The 25,483-nt window shown below is 39.2% G+C and overlaps 1 long non-coding RNA gene across 1 annotated transcript in view; it reads left to right on the top strand.

The window, feature by feature from the left end:
- Nucleotides 1-25,483, top strand: part of LOC149996174 (uncharacterized) — a 134,152-nt gene that overhangs the window by 22,925 nt on the left and 85,744 nt on the right. Inside the window, exon 2 of the long non-coding RNA XR_016507503.1 lies at nt 15,638-15,713. This is a non-coding gene — a long non-coding RNA (uncharacterized LOC149996174). The remainder of the gene's footprint in view (nt 1-15,637; nt 15,714-25,483) is intronic.

Below are 25,483 nucleotides of genomic sequence, written 5' to 3'. Positions count from 1 at the left end.
TGCCTTTTGTTTCTCTTTCTTGTCTGATTGCTGTGGCTAGAACTTCCAAGACTATGTTGAATAGGAGTGGAGAGAGCGGACATCCTTGTCTTGTTCCTGATCTCAGGGGGAATGCTCTCAGTTTTTGCCCATTGAGTATGATGTTGGCTTCAGGTTTCTCATATATGGCCTTTATTATGTTGAGGTATGCTCCCTCTATTCCCATTTTGCTGAGAGTTTTTATCATAAATGGGTGTTGTACTTTATCAAATGCTTTTTCCGCATCTATTGATATGATCATGTGGTTTTTGTCTTTCATGTTGTTTATGTGGTGTATTACGTTTATTGATTTGCAAATATTAAACCATCCTTGCATCCCTGGGATGAATCCTACTTGATCGTGGTGTATGATCTTTCTAATGTGTTGCTGGATCCGGTTTGCCAATATTTTGTTGAGGATTTTAGCATCTATGTTCATCAGCGATATTGGTCTGTAGTTTTCTTTCTTTGTTGTGTCTTGACCTGGTTTTGGAATTAGGGTTATACTGGCTTCATAGAACGAGTTTGGGAGTCTTCCCTCTTCTTGTATCTTTTGGAATAGTCTGAGGAGGATAGGAGTTAGTTCTTTCCTAAATGTTTTGTAGAATTCACTTGTGAAGCCATCTGGTCCTGGGCTTTTGTGTGTTGGGAGTTTTTTGATTACTGCTTCAATTTCACTAGCTGTTATTGGTCTATTCAGATTTTCTGCTTCTTCTTGATTCAGTTTGGGAAGACTATAGTTTTCCAGGAATTTGTCCATTTCCTCTAGGTTGTCAAATTTCTTGCCATACAGTTGTTCGTAATAATTTCTTATAATCCTTTGTATTTCTGTTGTATCAGTTGTGATTTCTCCTCTTTCGTTTCTAATTTTATTTATTTGGGTCTTCTCTCTTTTTTTCTTGATGAGCCTGGTTAAAGGCTTATCAATTTTTTTTTTGTCTTTTCAAAGAACCAGCTCCTACTTTTGTTGATCTTTTGAATTGTTACTTTAGACTCTATGTCATTTAATTCTGCTCTGATCTTGATGATTTCCTTCCTTCTACTTGATCTGGGTTTTGCTTGTTGTTCTTCCTCTAGTTCTTGTAGCTGTAGGGTTAAATATTTTATTAGAGATTCTTCTAGCTTTTTTAGGTAGGCCTGTATTACTATGAACTTTCCTCTTAGGACTGCTTTTGCTGTATCCCATAGGTTTTGAGTTGTTGTGTGTTCGTTATCATTGGTTTCCAGAAACTTTTTGATTTCTTCCTTGATGTCATTGTTAACCCATTCATTATTTAATAGCATGTTATTCATTCTCCATGACTTTGAATGTTTTTGAGTTTTTTCCTTGAGGTTGATTTCCAATTTTAAGCCATTGTGATCTGAGAAGATGCTTGATATAATTTCAATTTTCTTGAATTTATTGAGGCTTGTTTTGTGTCCTACCATGTGGTCTATCTTTAAAAATGTTCCATGTGCACTTGAGAAATATGTATATTTTGCTTCTTTGAGGTGAAAACTTCTATATATATCAACTAAGTCCATTTGATCTAAAGTGTTGTTCAGTGCCTCAATATCTTTGGTGTTTCTTTGCTTTGAAGATCTGTCCATTGTTGACAATGGGGTGTTAAGGTCCCCTACGATGAGTGTGTTGCTGTCTATATCTTTCTTGGAGTCTTTCAAAATGTTCCTTATATATTTGGGTTCTCCTAAGTTGGGTGCATATATATTTATAAGGGTTATATCTTCTTGATATAACCTGGCTGGTTTGGCTCAGTGGATTGAGCATCGGCCTGCGAGCTAAGTGTCGCTGGTTCGATCTTCCAGTCAGGGCACATCAGAGAAGGAAAACTCTGACTCCAAAAAACCTCCGCTGCCTTGCGGCATACCTCTTCAGGGGAAAGGCTAAGGGAGTAAACCCCGACAGAAAATCCGGAGCCGGAGTCCCTAAGGCGGTTTGACGTTGTAGTCAACACCGGCAACTCCTGCGGCGCACCTGAAGCCAAGCTGTATTGACTCCGTCTTTCCCTTGGACCCTTCAGCTGCGAGGAGAGGGGGGGTCTGCTGCATGGGCAACAGCAGACCCTCCATATCACCCTGCCCAGGCTCTGTAGCTTCAGCTTCACTGGAGAGGACACTCCAGCGTCATCGCAAGATGTCGATTCAACACGGGAGGAGACAGATACCGTGTCACTCCCGAGTCGGACTGCACAGCCATTCTCGGCGGTGCAGATAGACTCTTAAGAAGCTACACCATCGTCTCTCGAGACGGACGGGTGCTGACGATGATATCTTCTTGATGGATTTTTCCCTTAAGTATTATGAAATGCCCTTCTTTGTCTCTTTTTATGGACTCTGCTGTGAAATCTGTTTTGTCTGATATAAGTATTGCTACCCCGGCTTTTTTTTCATGTCCATTTGCGTGAAATACTTTTTTCCATCCCTTTACTTTCAGTCTCTGTAGATCTTTTGTTCTAAGGTGTGTCTCTTGTAGACAGCATATATGTGGGTCATTCTTTCTAATCCATTCAGCTACCCTATGTCTTTTCATTGGAACGTTTAATCCATTTACATTTAAGGTTATTACCGATAAGTACTTATTCATTGTCATTTTTCCCCTTTGTACTCGTGTTCTTCTCTGTCTCTCTCTGTTTCTTTATCTTCTTAGAGCAGACCCTTTAGCATCTCTTGCATTGCTGGTTTGGTGGAGATGTATTCTTTTAGTCTTCCTTTGAGAAACTCCTTATTTCGCCTTCCATTTTGAATGAGGGCCTTGCTGGGTAGAGTATTCTTGGTTGTAGGCCTTTGTTTTTCATTGCTTGGAATATTTTTTGCCATTCCCTTCTGGCTTGTAGTGTTTCTGCTGAGAAAGCTGAGGACAGCCTTATTGGAGCTCCCTTGTATGTTATTAGTTGTTTCTCTCTTGCTGCTTTTAGGATTCTCTCTTTGTCTTTGAATGTTGCCATTTTAATTATGATGTGTCTTGAGGTGGGCCTGTTGGGATTCATCTTCATTGGGACTCTCTGTGCTTCCTGGATTTGCGTGACTCTTTCTCTCCTCATGTGCGGGAAGTTTTCTGTCATTAGTTTTTCAAAGAGATTTTCTATCCCTTGCTCTTCTTCTTCTCCTTCTGGAATTCCTATGATACGGATATTATTACGTTTCATGTTGTCCTGCAGCTGTCTTAGAACCTCTTCAGTCTTGTTCAGTCTTTTTTCATTTTGTTGCATTGTCTGGGAGTTTTGGGGTACGTTGTCCTCCAGCTCGCTGATCTGATCTTCTGCTTCCTCTAGCCTGCTTTTAATTCCTTCTACTGTGTTCTTCAATTCAGAGATCGTATTCTTCATTTCCTCCTGGCTCTTATTGATAGCTTCTATGTCCTTTTTCATGCTCGTGTAATTCTCTGTGAGTTCCTTGTAGTTTTTCTGGAGTTCCTTGTAGGTTCCCTGGAGTTCTTTGTAGTTTCCACTGAGCTCATTTAGCTTCTCCATAATCCATGTTTTGAATTTCGTATCTGATATTTTGCTCCCCTCTATTTCACTTAGCACTCTCTCTGGGGATTCTACCTTTCCTTTTGATGGGGGGTTGTTTCTCTGTCTCCCCATTTTTGTGATTCCTATTGTTTGTTGGTGCTCTTGGAATGATCTGCTCTTCCTGGATCTGCCTCTGGTAGCGTCAGGTCATGTACCAGACTGGCCCTAGGCAGCCTATTGGGGACTTACAGTGATCTACTGCCTTTGTCTCTCTTCTTTAGTTGTTAATATATTCAATCTGTGATTGGCCGTCAGGCTTAAGGACCTTGGGTGTGGCAGCTTAATTCCTGTAGGTAGGGCTTTTATTTCCCCTTAGTATGACGCCACTTGGAGGGGAATGGTCTGTCTGCTGTACTGGGGCTGAGTCAGCACTGGCTGGTCCTTGGAGGAGGTTAGTGTAGCTTCCACTTACTCCTCCGCCCTCCTGGATCTCCGTCTGTGTTGTCGTTGATGATATTTCTTTAATCTGTCTGGTTGTATTTCAGCCACTTTTTGGTGGATCTTTTTCTCTGGTTAGTTAATTGAGAGTCACTCTGCCCACCTTGTCTAGAGATCTTTTGTGGAGGTGCCGCTAAAACATAATCACACAACCCAGGCAAGAAATCCACACCCTCCAATATCTCCCCCAACTACAATCTCACTATAGGCTGCAAATGAGCCCGTGTTAATATACTTGTGAGATACTGGGACTCTTATTTCGTAGGAGAAACAGAAAGGAGTTGTTTTAAATGAAGGAAGGGTAATTTTTGAGCTGGAAGTTGATAGAGTATTGATATTAGCAATTGGGATCAAGGTTATGTATGAGAGCAATTAACACACTGTATGTTTGAAAAGGAGGGGAGGGTTACAGTGTGGAGTGAGAAAGTGGAAGTGTATAGTATTAGAATTATATGATCGGTATATACTATATGATTAGCATGGGAGGTAGGGTAGACACAACAGACATCCAGGTAGACAGACAGCCTGAAATTGAAAGAGAGGGCTGGGGAGGTTAGAAGGTAGGAAACAGATTAAGAACGAATTTTTTAAGAATAAAAATACAGAGTAGAAAATAGCAAGACAGGAAGGGAGAGAGGAAAGAGAGAGAGAGAGTAGAGAAGAGAAGGGTAGGAGAGAGAACGAAAGAAGAAGGGGAGGTAGAAGAGGGGGAACTGAATTAAAATTCTTTTTTAAATTATATATTATAAAAAAGATTAGGAGATTAAAACATGATATAAAGTTGCAGGATAGAGAGAAAGGGTGAATATAGAGAGAGAGGAATAGGAGATAGGAAAGCAAGAGGATGTGGGAGGAAAAGAGCTCAGAGGAAGGAAGGAAATCAGTAGGAAGAGGAGATATTAGGGAGGGGAGGATTGAAATTGAAGAGTTGACAAAAGATAGGATGAAGGAGAGAAATACAAGAGGTAGAGAAAGAAGTGAGGGGATGGGGTAGAAAAAGAGAAGGGGTAAGAATGGGAGAGTGAAGGGAGAGGGGGGTAGATTAGAATTATAATTTGAATATTAAAAGATTAGAATATAAAGTGGAATATGGAGAGAGAGAGAATATGTATAGGGAGAGAAGGAAAATAAGGACAAGGGATGAAAGAAAAACGAATGTACACTGAAGGGGGGCAAAATAAAGAAAGAAATTTAATAAAATTGAAGGTGCGTAGCACAGAGAAAGGAGAGGGTGAGAAAGGGAGAGAACTTAAAATTAAAATATTAACTGAGAATAGGATGCAGGGGAGACATGCTAAGGGGAGAGAAGGGAGAGAAGAGGAGGGGTGAAAAGGAGAGAGAATAAGAAGGGACTGACGGTACGGGCAGTTAGAGAGAGAGAGTGAGAGATAAAAGAATGAGGATTTTAACTCAATTCAACTTTTAGGCACAGTCTCTGGGTATTTTTGGTTTGTTTGTTTTTCCTTGCTTCCTTCCTGAGTCCGCTCCTATTCAAAATTCCATGACTTTCAAATCTTTTCTGGTTGGTTGGCTGGCTATGGGAGGGTTCTGCTTGATTCCGGGATTGCTAGTCTTTTTTTCGTGGGCCTACCACTGCTCTGCTGTGGGCTGCGTTTAGTTTTCCCCTCCTGAGGCACCCTCAGCCCTCCTCAGGCTTGTCCAGCTACTCTTTCCCTCTGTTGGTCCAGCCTGTGCCTGCCAGCAATCCTCGTCCTGCCTCCAGTCCTGTCTCTATTCCCAGGCTACAGCTTCTGCTCTCTTCCCTGTCTATATGCCTGCGCACCCTACCTCTCTCCCTGTCTCAAGATCGTCCTTTTGTTCTGCAGGACTCTGGCACAGTCGGTGGAAAGCGCCGGGCCCAATGGCCCTTTCCTGCCCAGGGCCTCTCCCCTAGTCTGGAGCTTTGCAGCGGCTTTCCTGCGTGTGCTCTTCTCCTTGCCCCAAAACTGTCTCTATTCTGAGCTACAGCTTCCGCTGGCTTCCCTGTCTATAGGCCTGCGCGCTCTATCTTTCTTCCCGCCACAGCACTGTCCCTTTGTTCTGTAGGATTCTAGTGTGGTCCGTCAGCGCAGCGCTCTCCTACCCTGGAGCTCTCTGCCAGTCTGGAGCTCCACAGCAGCCTTTCCCTGCGGCCCCTTCTCCCTGCCCTAAAACCGTCTCCACTCCAGAACCTCCGCTCTCTTCCCTACTTACACACCCTGCACGTCTTATTTCTCTCCTAGCCCCAAACCCGCCTTTTGTTCTGTGGGATTCTAGCGCGATTGCTCAATTCTCCCCCGGTCTGGAGTTCCGCAGCAGCTTTTCTGTGCTGCCGTTCTCCTTGCCCCAAAACTGCTCCTTTGTTCTGTAGGGCCCTAGCGCTAGTGCTGGGCTCGCCCGGAGTGCTGAGCTTTCGGTCGGAGGCTGCAGCTGAGGAGGTTTCCCTCTAGACTCAGATCACACACTTTCTCCCAGTCCTGGTTGTTCACTGTTCTCTCCCTCCTCTGGCTTTTTCGGCCAAATCCTCTCCCTAACTCCCTACAAGAATTCACTCCCAGCTAGTGAGCTCTCCGGCTTGATACTGCAAACGCACGGAGTCTCGGAGTCTCGGAATGACTCAGCCTGCAGTTCGTGGTAAACCCCTCCACCCCCCTCCACACTGCTCCCACGATCTTCTCCCCGTTCACGCGATCAGAGATCCACACTCACTCAGTCACTCCTCTCTGCATTCGTTCCTGGATTCTCTCCTTAACAGGAGCGAGCTGAGAACACTGTCCCTACTCCGCAGCCATCTTCCCCCACCGAAATATACAGTTATTTTTTTAAACAATATACATTAGACAGCTTTCCTCCAAAGTATATACAGACTGAACTTGTAAACTGAACTCATTCTGTAAAGCATTGCATTATATGGACTGTAACAGGCAGAATAATCTGCGTCTGCCCCCAAGATTCATGCCCTCAAACTTAGAATCTGTGAATGTAATACCTTATTTGGCAGCTTTGCTAATGTGATTAAGGATATGGATCTTGAGATTTGGGGAATTATCCTAGATTATCTGTAGTGGGCTCAATCTAACCATGGAGTCCTTAAAAGCAGAGAACCTTAGAGAGACAAGATTAAAGGAGGAAAGGAGTCCAGGAGCCAAGGAATGCTATTGACCCCTGGCAGCTGGCAAACTGTTAGCTGATAATCAGTAAGGAAACAGGAACTTAATCCTGCAACTAGAAAGGAACTAAATTCTGCCAAACCCAAATGAGTAAGGAGACGGATCCCTCCCTAGAGCCTCCAGAAAGAAATACAGACCTGCTAAAACCCTGAGTTTAGCCTAATGGGACATGTGTTGGAATTGTGACCTACAGAACTACAGGAGAATAAATTTGTATTTTAAGCTGCTAAATTTGTAATAATTTGTTATGGCAATAGAATACTTACATATGTGAACATGTGAGTTGTTTTTAATTTTTTATTATAAATAATGCTGTAAGAATAACTACACCTAAAAAATAAAATAAAAATCAACAAACATATTCTTGGTGAGAATTAGGGAAAAAAAGTTTACTAATTCTTCCAAATCCCTCACTCATCCTTATGTACTATTGTTATCTGGCTTATGAAAATTAAAATACAATTAACAGAAAATGGTAGACAATATCCATATAAAGTTATTGTAAGTAGGAAACATAAAATGAGAGTCAAGATACTTCAGCTGATGAAGTCTCCCCAAAATACTCAACTGCAGAGCTAAAGAAAACTACAGAACAAAACTCCTACCCAAATTAAATATCCTTAAATAAACATTTCCAGAAGTGAAATCTCAAATACAAATCCAGAGCCCCCCCCCCGAAAAGAATGCACAAAAAGAGGAAGATATGAAAAGTGAATTTACTGAATGCAGGAAATAAAATGAAAAAAAATTATTTTGTAAAATGAAGCTAACATGGCCCTCGCCTGTGTGGCTTGGTCAGTAGGAGTGTTGTCCCATGGACTGAGGGGTCACAGCTTCAGTTCCCAGTCAGGGCACTTATCCAAGTTACGGGTACAAGAAGGCAACTGCTTGATATCTATGTATCTCTCTCTCCTTCCCTCCCTCTCCCGCTCCTCTCTTCCTCTCTTCCTCTGTCTCTGATGGCAATGAAAAAATGTCCTCAGGTGAGGATTTAAAAAGAAATGAAGCTAATATTCAAAGTACCTGAAGAAGAATAAATTTGACTGAATATAAAGGGCATTGAGGAAAGACATGAAGACAAACAAAAAAAAAAGTGATTTAGCTCTGGCTGCTGTGGCTCAGCGGATTGAGCGTCAGCCTGTGAACCAAGTATTGCTGGTTCGATTCCCAGTCAGGGCACATGACTATGTTGCACGTCAGGTCCCCAGTTGGGGGCGTGAGCGAGAGGCAACCACACAGTGATGTTTCTCTCCCTCTCTTTCTCCTTCCCCCTCTCTCTAAAAATAAATAAACAAATAAATAATTTTTAAAAGTGATTTATATAGACAATATGTAATATTAGGGTTCCTAAGAAGAAAAACAATAGTGGAGCTAATCTTTAAACTTCAATACATGAAAAATTGATCCAGAATGATCAACTCTGAGTCATGTTCTAGTAAAACTGTTGGACTTTGAAGATAATGAATAATTCTGGACTTCCAGTCAGAAAGAAGAGGATGGCAACAAACTTCTCAACAGCAACATACAAAGCAAAATAGCTATGGAACAAATTTAAAGCCTATGAGATTGTAAGCCTAGGATTTTATAACTATGGCTCAATTCCAGAAAAAAAAAAAAGCATGCTAAATACCACTATATATTTTTAAAATTTCGTGATGAAAATGCCATGAGCAAAGTCAAAAAGACAAGTGACAAAGTGGGAAGGAATATATAAATTTATGAGGTCCAGAAAAAGTCCAGCAATTGTTAATATAATGAGAATGGCTTGCACAACATTGATGTAACTTGGTAGCCAAGGAGAGTGGACTGGAATGCGCATGTGTGAACAATGACAACTTTACTGTACTAGTCAGAGGGGTTGGTAAATGCCATTGGTGAGCATGTGTACTGTGTAGCCATCACATTTAAAATGACTGAGTAATTAGAGCAATGGATCTGCATCAAATTTTGCGTTAAGCTTGAACTTTCCTCGGTGGAAACTATTCAGATGATTTAGAAGGCTACAGCTATGGGCAACTGCTGATTGGCAACTACACCACAATATGTCTGCTCATGTATCACATCTCATTTGCAGAGTTTTTGGTGAAACATCAAATCACCCAGGTAACTCAGACCTGCTACAGTCCAGATTTGGCATCCCGTGACTTCTGGCTTTTCCTAAAACTAAAATCACCTTTGAAAGGGAAGAGATTTTAGACCATCGAAGAGATTCAGGAAAATACAACAGGGCTGCTGATGGCGATTGGGAGAACTGTGTGAAGTCCCAAGGTGCCTACTGTGAAGGGGACTGAGGCATTTATTGTCCTGTGTACAATGTTTCTTGTATCTTGTTTCTTCTTCAGTAAATGTCTTTATTTTACATAGTATGTGGCTGGGTACTTTGTGGGCAGACCTTGTATACCGCAAAGAGTTAATCTCCTTAATGAAAATAACCTAAAAAGCAATGCAAATGGCTATCAACCCTGTAGGAAAAAGGGCTAAAGAGATGAAAACAGACTCACAGTGTTACGGCTACATAGGCGAGATTGAACACTCTGAAGTGGTGTATAAAGCAAAGGATTTTATTTGCCGGCCAGTCGGGCAGACCCTGAGCTGGTCTCTAACAAGGCTCCAACCTACAATGGAGTCTAAACGATAGGTTATATACTGGTGAGGCCCCCTTTGTTTTTTCTTTGGCCGGGAACAGCCTTAGGAAGAGGGGGCTGGGCAGGACTGCAGGAATGTCTTGGCAGTAATAGGAACAGAAATTTGCAAGGCTATAAGGTTATCTCTGGTGGCAGCACAGCTTTCCAGCCAGGGATGAATTCTCTGTGAAGCAATTTATCTTCAAAGGGCTCGATATTCTGTAAAGTGTAACTTTCACAAATGTTATAAACCAGACACAAGCAAATGGAAGGTGACGGAGGCTGAGGTGCTTTTAGCTTGTAAATCACCAATTGCTACACTCCTTCCTACATTCCTCTCTTCAAGGCTTTTTAGCAGGTCCTTGCTACTTCTTACAAAGAACATCTGAAGCCCCTACATATTTACATATTTGGCAGACCTTTGAAACTTTTTACAGGGAATATTTGGTGCTCCTACAACAGAAAAAGAAATGCACATGAGAAACATAATAAAAGATGTTGAGCTTGCCCTAGCTGGTGTGGCTCAGTTGGTTGGAGCATCAACCCATGCACTGAAGTTGGAGGTTTGATTTCCCAGTCAGGGCACATGCCTGTTTTGTGGGTTTGGTCCCCAGTTGAGGTGCATACAAGAGGTAACCAATTGATGTTTCTCACATCAATGTTTTTTTTTCTCTCTCTCCCCCTCCCGTCCTCTCTCTCTCTCAAATCAATAAATGTATTAAATTTTTTTAAAAAGAACTCTTTTAAAAATGTTGACCTTTAATCATACAAAGATAAATGCAAATGAAAGCTATACTAAAAAATTATAGCTACACTAAAGTCTTTCTCACCAATGTTCAAAATTATAAAACATACTGTATAGACTGTGGGGAAACAGACACTTTATGCATTTTTGAGTAGGGATATAAATTCCTCAGGAAGGAATTTGGAAATATCCAGCAAAATTTCTTATATATTTATCTTTTAACCCAGCATTTGACTTTGAAGGATTTGTTCTAGACACACTGGCATAAAATATACACTATCATTTGCATAAGATTAGAAAAAGCTTAGAAACAACCAAAATGCCTATTAATAGAGAACTGACTAAAGATACATGCAACCATGGAACTATCTCCAGGTAGAAAGTGTTCCTTTCAAGTCATAAAGAGATGTGGATAGTTTGCATGTACCAAATATAGAATGATCTGAAGAATATATTATGATGTAGGGGGAAAAGGCACAGAACATTATATAGAGTAATCTGTATAGAAGAAGGTTACAGGAAAGGTGCCAACACTAGAAAAAAGATTTCTCTAAATATAACTTGTTTATATAGTTTTAATTGTGGAATCATATATATTTACATGTTCAAACATAAAGTTATATTAAAAGGTAGAAAGGAGAAAACTATGAAGAGAAATGAAACATACATAACTACATAGCATTTTGGTGACATAGCACACAAGAAAAGCAACAATTTCTAGTGCTTTTCAAACATAGATCTTGGACTGTGCCTTCTTAATGGGGTATATTCAGTAATATTGTTGTCCTATTGCTATTTTTATTTATTGTTATTCTATTGCAGTTGTCCCAATTTTCCCCCCTTTGTCCTCCTCTACCCAATCCATCCCCAACTCCCACAGTTAATCCCCACAACGTAGTCCATGTGCATGGGTCATTCATACATGTTCTTTGACCAGTACCTTCCTCTTCTTTCTACTCTTATTCCCTTTCCCCTTTCCCTCTGGCTGGTGCCACTCTGTTTCATGTTTCCATGTCTCTGGTTCTGTTTTGCTTGTTAGTTTATTTTGTTAATTAAATTTATCTTATGATGTCATATGGTATTTGTCTTTTCACTGACTGGCTTATTTCATTTAGCATAATCTCCAGTTCCACCATACTGTCACAAAAGGTAGGAGTTTCTTCTTTCTTTCTGCTGTGTAATATTCCATTGTGTAAATACCAGAGTTTTTGATCCACTCATCCACTGGCTATGGTAAATAGCTAGTTTCCAGCACTTGGCTATTGTAAATAGTGCTGCTATGAGCATAGGGGTGCGTAGGTTCTTTTGAATTGACAAGTGTGAGGTAATATCTCATTATGGTTTTAACTTGCATCTCTCTGATGGCTACTGATGTTGAACATCTTTTCATAGATCTATGAGCCATCTGTATGTCCTCCTGAAAAAGTGTCTGTTCAGGTCCTTTGCCCATTTTTTAAATTGGATTGTTTGTCTTCCTGGTGTTGAGTCATATGGGTTCATTCTATATGTTGCAAATTAAACCATTGTCCAAAGTATCATCGGCAAATATGTTTTCCCATACGGTCACTTCCCATTTCATTTTGATTGTCATTTCCTTAACCATGCAGAAGCTTTTTAATTTGTTGTAGTCCCATTTGTTTATTTTTTTCCCTTTATTTTCCTTGCCCTAGGAGATATATCAGCAAAAATATTGTTACATGCAACATCTGAAATTTTACTGCCTATGTTTTCCACTAGGACTTTTATGGTATCATGACTTACTTAAGTCTTTTATCCGTTTTGAGTTTTTTCTGGTATATGGTTTAAGTTGGTGTTCTAGTTTCATTTTTTTTCATGTACCAGTATAGTTCTTCCAGTGTCATCTTTTGAATAGACTATTTTTATTCCATTGTATGCTCATGCCACCTTTGCCAAAATTAATTGACCATAGAGTCATGGGTTTATTTCTGGCTCTTTATTCGGTTTGATTATCTATTTGTCTATTCTTATGCCAGTGCCAGGCTGTTTTGATTACAGTGGCCTTGTAGTATAGTTTCATATCAGGTTTTGTTATGCCTCTAACTTTATTCTTTCTCAAGATTAGTGAGGTTGTTCTAGATCATTTTTGGTTCCATATAAATTTTTGGAGTATTTGTTCTAGGTCAGTGAAATCGTCGGCAGCCGTCCGTCTCGAGAGACGATGGTGTAGCTTCTTAAGAGTCTATCTGCACCGCCGAGAATGGCTGTGCAGTCCGACTCGGGAGTGACATGGTATCTGTCTCCTCCCATGTTGAATCGACATCTTGCGATGACACTGAAGCTACAGAGCCTGGGCAGGGTAATATGGAGGGTCTCCTGTTGCCCATGCAGCAGACCCCCCCTCTCTTCGCAGCTGAAGGGTCCAAGGGAAAGACGGAGTCGATACAGCTTGGGTTCAGGTGCGCCGCAGGAGTTGCCGGTGTTGACTACAACGTCAAACCGCCTTAGGGACTCCGGCTCCGGATTTTCTGTCGGGGTTTACTCCCTTAGCCTTTCCCCTGAAGAGGTATGCCGCAAGGCAGCGGAGGTTTTTTGGAGTTAGAGTTTTCCTTCTCTGATGTACCCTGACTGGAAGATCGAACCAGCGACACTTAGCTCGCAGGCAGACGCTCAATCCACTGAGCTAAACCAGCCAGGGCAGGTCAGTGAAATATGCCATTGGTATTTTAGTAGGGATTGTGTTGAATTTGTGGACTGTTTTGGGTAGTATGGACATTTTAATGATGTTAATTCTTCCAATTCATGAACATGGTGTATACTTCCATTTATTGTATCTGTATAGTTTTCCACATACAGGTCTTTTACGTCCTTGGTTAAATTTATTCCTACTTACTTTATTTTTCTTGTTGCTATAGTAAATGAGATTTTTTTTCAACTCTGGTTCTGATAGTTCATTGCTGGTATACAAAAATGCCATTGATTTCTGAATAGTAACTTTGTATCTCGCTACTTTGCCAAATTCACATATTAGGTGGAGTAGGTTTTTGGTGGAGATTGTAGGGCTTTCTATATACACTATCATGTCTGCAAATAATGACAGTTTTACTTCCTCCTTCCCAATTTGGATGCCTTTTATTTCTTCTTGTCTAATCACTTTGGCTAGCACTTCCAGTATTATGTTGAATAAGAATCATAAAAGTGGGTATGTCTATCTTGTTCCTAAGCTTAAGGGAAACACATTTATTTTTTTGGCCATTGATTGTGATGTTGGCTTAGGTTGGTTTTTTTGTTTGTTTGTTTTTGTTTTTGATTTAATGTTTCTCAAGTATTTTATGTTTATTTTTGGGTAAAATAAGTGCTGCAAAATATTGGGAATTGTTGAACAAAGCCTTAGAAGTTAATCTATTTTTTATTTGCTATATGAACTATATATTAACTCTCTTATAACTTAAATAGTCTGGAAAGTCCTTGGACATATTGAGTAAAGTGGAGATGAAATACAAAATTATACAGTAGGACAGCTGATTTAATAGAGTACATGTTATATGGGAAGAACTGTGTTAGACATGAGTCTAGCATAGTTCCTGCTATATAATAATATGCTATATCATTAAGTTCTTGCTGCTACCCAATTAAGACTCATGATATTTGTCCTGGCCAGGTAGCTCATTTGTTTAGAGTGTTGTCCAATATGCCAAGGTTGTGGTGTTGATCCCTGGTTAGGGCACATACAAGAATCAACCAATGAATGCACAAATATGTAGAACAACACATTGATGTTTCTCTCTCTGCTTTCCTCTCTCTCTCTAAAAATCAATTAAAAAATGAGACGGGTTATTTTCCTAAGGGGTTCATAGAGGACAGAATTTAAACAAAATCTCTGTGATCCCAACGCCTATGCTTTACTACATTATTACAGGATATATATCATATGTTAAGAAGAAAGAACATCAAGAGCTAAATGTTCTGTTTAAACCTGTCATTGCTGCTCAGATAGTAAAGATGTAGACTCGAAGTTAGTGGCTTATCATTCTTCATGAAAGAACAGTGAAGTAAAGGAGAGAAATGCAAGTTTTCTCTTATGCTGACGGTGAGGGGCATCAGCTATTCTCTGTAAAAAGTTGTAAAAGTCTGCTAAGAAGTTGCAAGGGTCTGCTAAAAGTAATTGTCAGGGGAATGGAAGGGGGCAATTTTACAGCCACTCGGTCATTTACAAGCTAAGAGACCCCAGCTTAGCTCCTTCCCGTAGCCCCTATCTCCTTTCATTTGCTTGTGACTTGTTTATAACTCTTGTAAAGTTATGTCTTACAGAATGTCTAGCCTCTTTGCAGAGATAATTGGTTTACAAAGAATTTGACGTGACTAAGAGGCTGAAGCTGCAGCTAAAGATAACCTTATGGCCTTGTGAATTTATGTTTCTGTTACTGCCAAGACATTCCTGCAGCCCTGCCCATCCCCTGCTTCCCAAGGCTGCTTCCTGCCAAAGGAGAAACAAAGAAACACAGCCCCCGATATAAACCCTGCCCTAAACTTGGTCTTGGCCCAACCGCCGGCAATAAACCTTTTTGCTTACTTTATACACTGCTTCAGAGTGTTCAATCTCGCCTATGCAGCCACAACAATGGAAAAATGTAAACATACACAATGACATATACCAGTCCTTACATTGATGTTGGAGATAAAATTTTTACAAAAGTTCAGTGATGACTGAAATTGGTAAAAGTATGACAAAGCAAAAAAGGAAAAATAAACTAGTGGGCTTGGGTTTTCATGATGCTGTTAAAAACAAAACACCCTTCAAAGTTTCTCTGTGTGGCACTTCAAACAAAGCTCTTCTAAGCTTTGCACAGTCTTTTTGTACTAGTTTAAATAAGTTGTGTTTTCTTCTGTGGAAGGTGAGGGCTATTGGAGAATTTAGAGGTGCTAGAGTTTCCCTTACCCAGGCCACACCTTCACACTTTTGCTAGTTTCCCCCATGATAAATTATTTGCATTATGTTCACCACTACTTTTTAAAAGATTTACCACTTGAGGTCATTAGGTTAGGGGGATTTTCCTATTTTAATTTGCTTTATCTGTCTGTATAAGATTATGATAGAAATTTAATTTTATAATTCTATATACCTGATAACAAGAAATATGTTGAATTTACTGTAAAGATTTTCAAAATTAATTATTAAGCTTTCTTTTTCAGAAGCTGTGTTGATCAGTGACTTGGGTGAAGGCTGAGAGAGTTGAAATGAATTTTCAGATGACACGCAACTTGTAAGGTAAGCTAATATAATAATTCAATCAAGATTGCAAGTGCACACTTGAATAAAATTTATCAGGGGTAAATATAATACCCTGATTTAAATTTAACAAAGCAATTGCAGAAATATTAAATAGACTTTCATCTCATTTTTGTAATAGGCTACAGATCCACCAAATATGTAAAAATACAAGATTCAGTATTTTTAAAATGCTTTACAATAAATAGATAAACCTATAAAAAAATAAGGGAAACTTTCTGAGGCTAGAAACAAAACAAGTACATTCTGGGAGATAAGCAAGTACTGAAGTCACTGTGTACTTTGGGGCATCCATGGATTTCTGTTAGCATATAGAAACTTCTGCATGGAGAAGAATGGGGACTGGTGAAATTCCGTGGATTGTACAAGGTGTGGGGGGTCAGAGATCATTCTGGAGAAGCCAACAGCCCTAGGAGGAGTTAAAATCTCCCATAATAATTCCAGGTTATTAGCTCACATTACTTTGGATTTGTGGCCTTAAATTATGCTATTTTTATGGTTCCTAAAACTCCACAACTGCAGAATTTTAAGTTAAAATGGACTTGGGTCTGTAATGCTCATTGGTTCCTGGCAGGAACGATCACAAATCATAGTTAATATTCTAACAAATAAGTTTATACACATATTTTTAAAATCACAAAAAAACATAAGGGGAAAGAATCAAAACACTATGAGTAAGAATTAGCAGAAAACATGAACAACTAAAACAGCTACAGAGATTTCAGCAGTTAGAATTATCCAATACATAAAATAAATGTGTAATATGTGTAATAAATTAACAGAAGGATTCTAAAACATAAAGAGTAATAGACCGTAAATGTAATCAGGCACATTTAAATAAGAGCCTGTTAGAATATCAGAAATGAAAATATAATTATAGAACTTAAAAATTAAATGGTATGTTAAACCAGCAAGTAAGGTACAGTTATAAAAAAGAAACTACATTGAAGGCCACGCAGAGAGAGAAAAGATATAGGAAAAAATAAAAGAGATCATGAGATGATATAATCAGAGTTCTAGAAAGAAAGCATGGTCTAGGAATGAGGCACTATCTGTAATTGACATTAAAAATTTGCCAGAATTGATGAAAGACATGAAGCCTCAGATTTTTAGGAGTCCAATGAACACTAAGCAGCTTAAATATCAAGAATACTCATCTTACTGTTTTCAAGCTGTATACAAACTAGTATACAGACAGCTTATGTTAAAAAAAAAAAAAACTATTCTAAATTATATACTTCAAGAAGAAGGAAAATGATAATAAAAGGAAGAAAACAAACAGAAAAAGAAATAGGGAGGAAAGAAAATATGAATAAATCTAAGTCAACATTGATGGAAGAAAACAGTAATAATAATAATTTAATGTTCAATTTGTGGTCAACAAACAAGGTAGAAATTCTGTTCTGGCCTGCAATGGCATGTAAACTAGGAGGGGTTGATTGGAATTTCAGTTTTCCAAAGTCCATGTAAAGACATATTTAAAATATAACCACTGAAAGAAGCAAAAAGTGTGTTTAAAAAAAAAAACTAGAGAAGGAAAATAATGAAATTAGGGGAAAAAACAATAGAAGGAAAATTATAAGTACTAATTTTTGTGTTCTCAGCTTAGTTACTTTGTGATTCATACATGTTGTGTCTATCAATAGTTTATTCCTTTTTATTGCTGAATAATGTCATTTGATGGATATACTACATTCATTTATCCATTCACATATGGTTGGAAACAAGTTGTTTACAGTTTTTATATAATACACATAGAGATACTATGAATATTCTTGTACTAGTTTTTATATGGGTCTAATGCTTTCTTTTCTTTTGGATAAATAAGTAGGAATGGGATAGCTACAAAATATGGTAGGTGGATGTTTGACTTTTTAAGAAGCTGCCACACTTTTCAAAAATGGAAATGAATAACCAGATTGTGGCATATCTTTACAATAGACTACTCTCAACAGTATTTATAACAAAGTGGATGTATCTCAGTGGATTCTTCAAATTGATGAACAATTATCTGCATGAATGAAGACAGACAAAAAAGAATACATACTATTTGATTCCACTTACTAAAAATTCTATAAAATGCAATTAATTTATAGTGATAGAATACATATCAATGTGGTAGATGCAGCAAGGATTTCTGAAAAATACAAAAGCAGATATTACATTTTATTTTATTTATTTATTTTTAGAGAGAGGGGAGGGGAGGGAGAAAAAGAGGGAGAGAAACACCAATGTGTGGTTGCCACTCACACACCTCCAACTGAGGACCTGGACTGCAACCCAGGCATGTGCCCTGACTGGGAATTGAACCCGCAACCCTTTGGTCCTCAGGCAGGCGCTCCATCCACCGAGCCACACCAGCCAGGGTGCAGATATTACATTTTAAATATTAAACAGGACTAGTGTTATATTTTTGCCAGTCCCTGTCCAGTCCTACCAGCATTATTTGTTGAAGAGGCTCTTCTCATTCCACTTTATATTCTTTCCCCCTTTGTTGAATATTAGTTGACCATATAGACCGGGGTTTATTTCTGGGCTCTGTACCCTGTTCCATTGATCTATATGTCTGTTCTTAGGCCAGTACCAGACTCTTTTGATTACAGTGGCTTTGTAGTATAGTTTGATATCAGGTATTGTGATTCCTCCTACTATGTTCTTCTGTCTCAGATTGCTGTGGCTATTCAGGATCTTTTTTGGTTCCATATAAATTTTTGAAGTATTTGTTCTAGGTCTGTGAAATATGTCACTAGTATTCATAGCAGTGCTATTTACAATAGCCAAGTGTTGGAAATAGCCTAAGTGCCCATCTGTAGATGAGTGGATCAAAAAACTGGTACATTTACACAATGGAATACTATTGCAGAAGAAAGAAAAAAGGAACTCCTGCCATTTGCAATAACATGGATGGAACTAGAGAGAATTATGCTTAGTGAAATAAGCCAGGCAATGAAAAACAAATACCATATGATATCACCTAGTACAGGAAACTAATGAACAACACAAACAAATGAGCAACACTGAACCAGAGGCATGTAAACAAGGAGTAGATTAATAGTGACAAGGGGGCATGGGGGAGGGAGAGAAGGGGGTAAGGAGGGGAAGGGTTTAGTAAAGGAACTAGTATAAATAACCCTTGGACATGTACAACAAGGTGGGGACTGACTGTGGGAGAAGGGGTGGGCTGGGTGGGTGGGTGGAGCAATGGGGGAAAAAGTGGGACAACTGTAATAGAAAAACAATAAAAATAAAATTAAATAAATATTAAACAGGAATTATTGAGATTAAAATATTTAATAAAATTAGACAAAGATATCCTTAGATAGCCATCTCTATACAGTCATGCAGTACTTAACTATGCAGCTATGTTCTGAGAAACTCAACGTTAGGTGATTTTGTTGTGTAAATGTCTGGCTTGTACTCACACATAGTTGGTATAGCCTACTACATACTTAGCCTATATGGTATAGGCTATTGTTCTGTGAGGAGGAAGAATAATTTTTCTTCTACACTTCTGGGTTCTTGACTGAGACATCCCTGTAATAAAAGAAAGATTAACAGGAGAAAAACAAACAAAATTTAATAATGTATACCTCTGTATACATGGGAGCGGCCCAGGGAAACTGAGTCACTGGCCAAAATGGCTGAAGCCAGCACCTTAAATACCATCTTCAGCTGAAGGCAAAATAACATGTTGTGGGGGAGGGGAGGGAGTCCGTTATGGAGGGTTACCAGGAAAAGCATAGTAAATACCATTAACTAAGGTTGTTATGCAGATTTAAGTTCTTCTGCATTGGTAAGAATTTCTAGAGATAAGGACATCCTGCTCTTTCTGGTACAGCTGTGGAGAAACCCTTACAAATGACATTTCCATTACAAATGTAAGGGTAACTTCTAATTGGTTTTCATAGATTCTCCCCTTATCTGCAATTCCTTAAAATTAAACAGCCTGAAGTAATTCTTAGGCCATAGGACATATTTGGGGGTGACAAATTCTGTTCCCCTACACCTTCTTCTATGCTACAACCCTGTGAAGTATGTTACTATACTGATTATTGTAGGCCAGCAATTTTCAACATTTTACATCTCATAGCACACTAATAACTGAAATTCTGTAACACATCAAAAAATATATATTGTGCTGATCTGACTAAAACAGTAGGTAAAATTTTGATTCATTCACACTGGGTGGGTATTGTGTTGTCTGTTGTCATTTTATACACTCTAAGGGGAAAGAGGTCAATGACCTGAGTAAAGGGTCCAGTGTTGCATGCTTTAAAAATTATTGCAGCACAGCAATGTGCTATAGCACTCTGGTTGAAAATCACTGCTATAGGAAATTGTAATGCAATGGTAAGTATATGGGTAACATGTTGTGTTACAATGTTAGGATGGCTAAAACATCACTAGGTTATAAGAGTTTTTTTAGCTCCATTATAATCTTGTAAGACCACTGTCATATATGTGGTCCTTCATTGACCAAAAAATATCATTATGTTGCACATGACTGTACTAGCCTCTTCTCTGTAGCAGGAATGTACTAGATCCTGGGATCAGAAAACTCTCCTAGAGTGTACTTGAATGAGCCTTCCTAAATTTAACATTTTCACCCCCACTATAATCTCCTTGACTGACCAGTGCCTCTTCTGAATGACCTATTCCTCTTTTAAAATAGATATGTTAACACTTCCAATTATAGCCAAGTTATATGGACCTAGGAGCCATTTTGTCTCTTTTAGATAATCTTATACAGTAGTGCCTCCTTATTCACAGTTTCATATCTCAAGATTTTAGCCAGTCAAGGTCAAACAGTCTGAAAATATTAAATGAAAATTTTCAGAAATAACTCATTAGTTTTAAATTGCATGCTATTCTGAGTAGCATAATGAAATCTCTCAGTGCCCTACTCATTCCCTCTCAGGATGTGAATCATCCTTTTGTCTCCAAGTTGTGTAAGTTACCTACCTGTAAGTCACTTAGTAACTGTCTTGGTTATCAGGTAGACTGTCCTGGTATTGCAGTGCTTGTGTGCGAGTAACCCTTATTTTACTTAGTGGTGGACCCACAGTACAAGAGTGGTGATGTTGGCAATTCGGATATGGCAAGAAGTTGTAAAGTGTTTCCCTTAAGTGAAAAGGTGAAAGTTCTCAACTTAATAAGGAAAAAAAATCATATGCTGAGGTTGCTAAGATCTAAGGTTAGAACAAATCCTCTACCTGTGGAATTGTGAAGAAGGCAAAAGAAATTCATGCTACTTTGCTGAGAGAGAGGGAGAGAGACCATATTTACATAACTTTAATTATAGTATACTAGTACAATTGTTTTATTTTGTTAGTTATTGTTGTTAATCTCTTACTGTATCTAATTTATAAATTAAATGTTATCATAGGTTTGTATGTATATATGGGGTTTGTATCTGCAGTTTCAGGCATCCACTAGGGTTCTTGGAACGTATCTCCCCAGATAAAGGGGCATTACTGTACATGTCTACTAATTTTCTATGGCAAATTTTAGAGTTAAATTCACAGTATTTGTATTATTTATAGTAGTTCCACATTACTGGAGTTATCTCACTCCCCTTGCCCCCACATATCTACACCATAAAGAAATCTATCTTATCTCACATCGATTAGTAACATGAAAAAGGTACACATTTCTACTTTGTAACTAAATTTAATTAAACATGACAGATCAAAATACATTCCAGGCTGATTAAAAGGAAGATAAGTATTACAGCCAGCAGCATATTTGTCAACTTAGTATACAAACACTACTTTTCTCAGCTTTGGAGTCAAAAAAAAAACCAAAAAACAAAACAAAACACTGAAGATCATTTATAGATTTTAATAAATTATATAATGTTTTTGTATAAATGTTAGTAAAGCTAAAATGAAAAAGAAAACAGTTTAGAAGAAATGTTTGAACCAAATAAAGATTAATGTTTAAAAGAAATAAATAACTCATTAAATTTTATAAGAGAAAATCTTAAGATCCTGTTGGATAAATGAATACAGTTGTGAACTAACAGTTCTCATAAGAAGAACTTCAAAACAAACATAAAGGGGAATATTCAGTCCCACAGGTGATCAAACATGCAAATTAAAACGATGAGAGAACATTCTATATCTTTCTATATAATCAAGAATTCAAAAAGGTACTTAAAGATGGTGAATTTCTTGTGAACTTCCTGGTATACTCATGCTGGTGCATTTTTAATAAGTATAATACTTTTAGAAACCAATATATACCAAGGTGCTCAAAATGTATGTTTTGACAATTTGTGGGAATTTATCCTAATAAAATAACTCGAATAGGGAGGGAAAAGAATGCATCAACAATTTTGACAGAATTGACCATAAGAATAACAAATGGGAAATAGTCTAAATGTCAGTAATAGTGGGATAGGTTAATACTGTGTTGTTAACTATGATAATTTTTTTTCTACATAACTATATAGAAACATGGTTAATGTTTTATATTATAAATGAAACAAATAAGTAAAATTTTATACTTTTGCCACAATTATGTAAAATGTATGTGTATTATAAAAATAAAAGTATGAGGAAATACTCTGAAATAAAGTCTTTGTGTTAACAGGTTGAGATTTTGTATCTGTTATTGTCCCTAATTTTTTAAAAATAAATATTCAATGGGAAATAATGTAACTTAAAAGAATTAAATAGACTGGTGTGGCCCAGTTGGTTGGAGTGTTGTTCCATAAACAAAAAGGTTGCAGTTCAATTCCCAGTTGGGGCATGAGCCTAGGTTGCGGACTCTGTCTCCAGTTGGGCATGTATGAGAGGCAACTGATGAATGTTTCTCTCCCTCTTTCCTCTCCCTTCTGTCTCTAAAATCAATAAGCATGCCCTTGCATGGGGATTTTTTTAAAAAGGAATTAAATGAGTAAAGTAATCAGAAATGTACAGAAAGACATTTAAAAAATATATTTGGCATTATTTATGATAGGGAAAAAAGGAAACAATCTAAACCACTTGAAGTAGTAGCTTTAGTAAATTAAATATGGTAGATTTCTCCAATAGAATAGTAACAACCCATTAAGCTGGGAACTTAATAATCAGAGATAGAATGGAGTAATTGGAAGATATATTTTATTTTAATGAGCTGTATCTTGGTAGTAGATTGTGTCTTACAGCCTTCAGGAGGATTAATAATTGAAAATATCAAGTATGGGAGATCCAAAATGGCGGAACAGTAAGCAGAACCTACACTAACCTCCTCCCAGGACCAGTCTGGACTTACAACTTAATGGTGGAGAAATCATCTGGAATAACCAACTGAACAGTAGCTGGAGAGAAGTCTTATAACCATAGAGACAGAAAAGGCCACTTCATCACAACGTGACCAGTACGAAGTGCAGAGATGCGAAAGGGCTGGCTGGGCTCACACGGGCACCAGCTGAAGGAACTGAGAAACAGCTCAGCAGTTGTGAGTTCCCCCTGAGAAGGGCAGGGTCTAAATCCCCAGCTGGGCTTCCCAACCTACAGCAACAGAGCAGAAAGTAAAATAGTATCCAGCTGTGAAAAAGTGAAAAGTCACAGGGTTTCTTGCTAGCCTGAGAGAAACAGCTGGAGAAAAAGCTCTTAAGTAGATCACATACAAAAACATTTTGGCCCCCACTTACCATGGGCTCAAGCAGGGGGAAGGCAGAGAGGACTAGAGACGCTTGGGGAGAATTTGGTGCAGTGGCTTTGAGGGGAGAACTGGGGAGCAGCTGACTGGGTGCCAATGCTGACTCATTCTCAATACTGCAAGCAGACCATTCCCCTACAAATGGCGTCAGCCAGAGGGGAAGCAAAAGCCCTGCCTACAGGAATTAATCTGCCCCGCCCTTGTTCCTTAAGCCTGATGGCTAGTCACAGATTGAATAGATTAACAACTAAAGGAAACAGACAAAGGCTAGATCTCTGGTAGTTTCCAACAGGCTGCCTAGGTCCAGACTGGTACACAATCTGATGCCACCAGGGGCAGATCCAGGAAGTGCAGATCAATCTAAAAAGCAGCAACAAACAATAAGAGTCACAAAAATGGGGAGACAGAGAAACAACCAACCGTAAAAAGGAAATGAAGAATCTCCAGAAAGAGTGCTAAATGAAATAAGGGGGAAGCAAACTATCAGATATGGAATTCAAAACATGGATTATGGGGAAGTTCAATGAGCTCCGCGAGTTAAAGGAAATCTACAAAGAACTCCAGGGAAATTACAAGGAACTTACTGAGAATTACACCAGCATGCAAAAGGAAATAGAAACTATCAATAATAGCCAGGAGGAAATGAAGAATACAATATCTGAATTGCAGAACACAGTAGAAGGAATTAAAAGCAGGCTAGAGGAAGCAGAAGATCAGATCAGCGAGCTGAAGGACAACATAGAAAAAAACAAAAAACTCCCAGACTGTGCAACAAAATGAAAAAAGACTGAACAAGAATGAAGAGGTTTTAAGACAGCTGCAGGACAACGTGAAATGTAATAATATCAGTATCATAGGAATTCCAGAAGAAGAGGAGCAAGGGATAGAAAACCTGTTTGAAAAATTAATGACAGAAAACTTCCCTAACATGATGACAGAGTCACACAAGTCCAGGAAGCACAGAGGGACCCAATGAAGATGAACCACAACAGGCCCACTTCAAGACACATCATAATTAAAATTGCAATATTCAAAGACAAAGAGAGAATCCTAAAAGCAGCAAGAGAGGAACAAGTAATAACATACAAGGGAGCTCCAATAAGGCTATCATCAGATTTCTCAGCAGAAACACTACAAGCCAGAAGGGAATGGCAAAAAATATTCCAAGTAATGAAAAACAAAGGCCTACAACGAAGAATCCTCTACCCAGCAAGGCTCTCATTCAAAATGGAAGGTGAGATTTCGGAAGATGGTGGAGGAGTGAGGGGAGGCTACGCTCTCAGGCTCCCGAGACTCGTCTGTAGTTTGGACTAATTGCAGACAGAACATCTCAGTGAGCAGCTGGACCCTGGCAGGAGTTGAGCCTTGGCACTGCTGGATTAGAGAAAAACCATCTGGAAACAACCTGTTTAGTGAGGATAGCGGAAGAAAAAGGGATGAAACAAGATTCCTGAGTGGGGTGGCTGCCTGAGCTGTGGCTGCAAGGACACAAAGGCTTTCTGGCGACCACAGGTTTCCCCAGAGGGGAGTCAGGACGAAAGCGGATCTCTGCCCGCTGGCAGAGACGTGACTTGACCAGGTGGCATTGATGCTGGAAGATGGGAGAAAGTGTGCTGTTGTGCAAGTGAAAACATAATTTTTCCTTTGTATTTTTCTCTTGTGAACTGCGGAGAGCGGGGGAAAGTTTGAGGGTGATAGGACATTCTTGAGGAGCGCAGGCGCAGAAGGGCGCTCGCCCACTCCCCAACCCTCCTCTTGGGTCTCGCGGGCGTGCATAGGGAAGTGCCCTCATTCACTGGCCCAGGTGCACAGGGCCACGTATCCAGGTGCCCCTCGGACAAACCCCAACAGACATAAGATTAGTGCCCCAACAGGTGCAGAGAGGGCCCACTGGACACGCAGAAGACTGTGCACAGTCACCCCTGGCCAGCTCCAGTGGGCACCAGGCCAGAGCGCAGAGCACTTGCTCTGGCTCTACTCATGCCTGCCCAGGCGGACGCAGGAATGGTGGGGGGCTGCAGCATCGGAACAGCAGGCAGCAGTGACTCACAGACAGTCACTTCTACTGAGCACAAGTGTTCAGGGCCCCGCCCTAAGAGGCA

This window comes from Furipterus horrens, unplaced genomic scaffold (assembly GCF_987537825.1).
Source record: "Furipterus horrens unplaced genomic scaffold, mFurHor1.1.pri manual_scaffold_12, whole genome shotgun sequence".
In the NCBI taxonomy this organism is placed as follows: domain Eukaryota; kingdom Metazoa; phylum Chordata; class Mammalia; order Chiroptera; family Furipteridae; genus Furipterus; species Furipterus horrens.
Note: the sequence above shows the minus strand (reverse complement) of the source record. Positions and strands in the feature narration are given on the sequence as shown.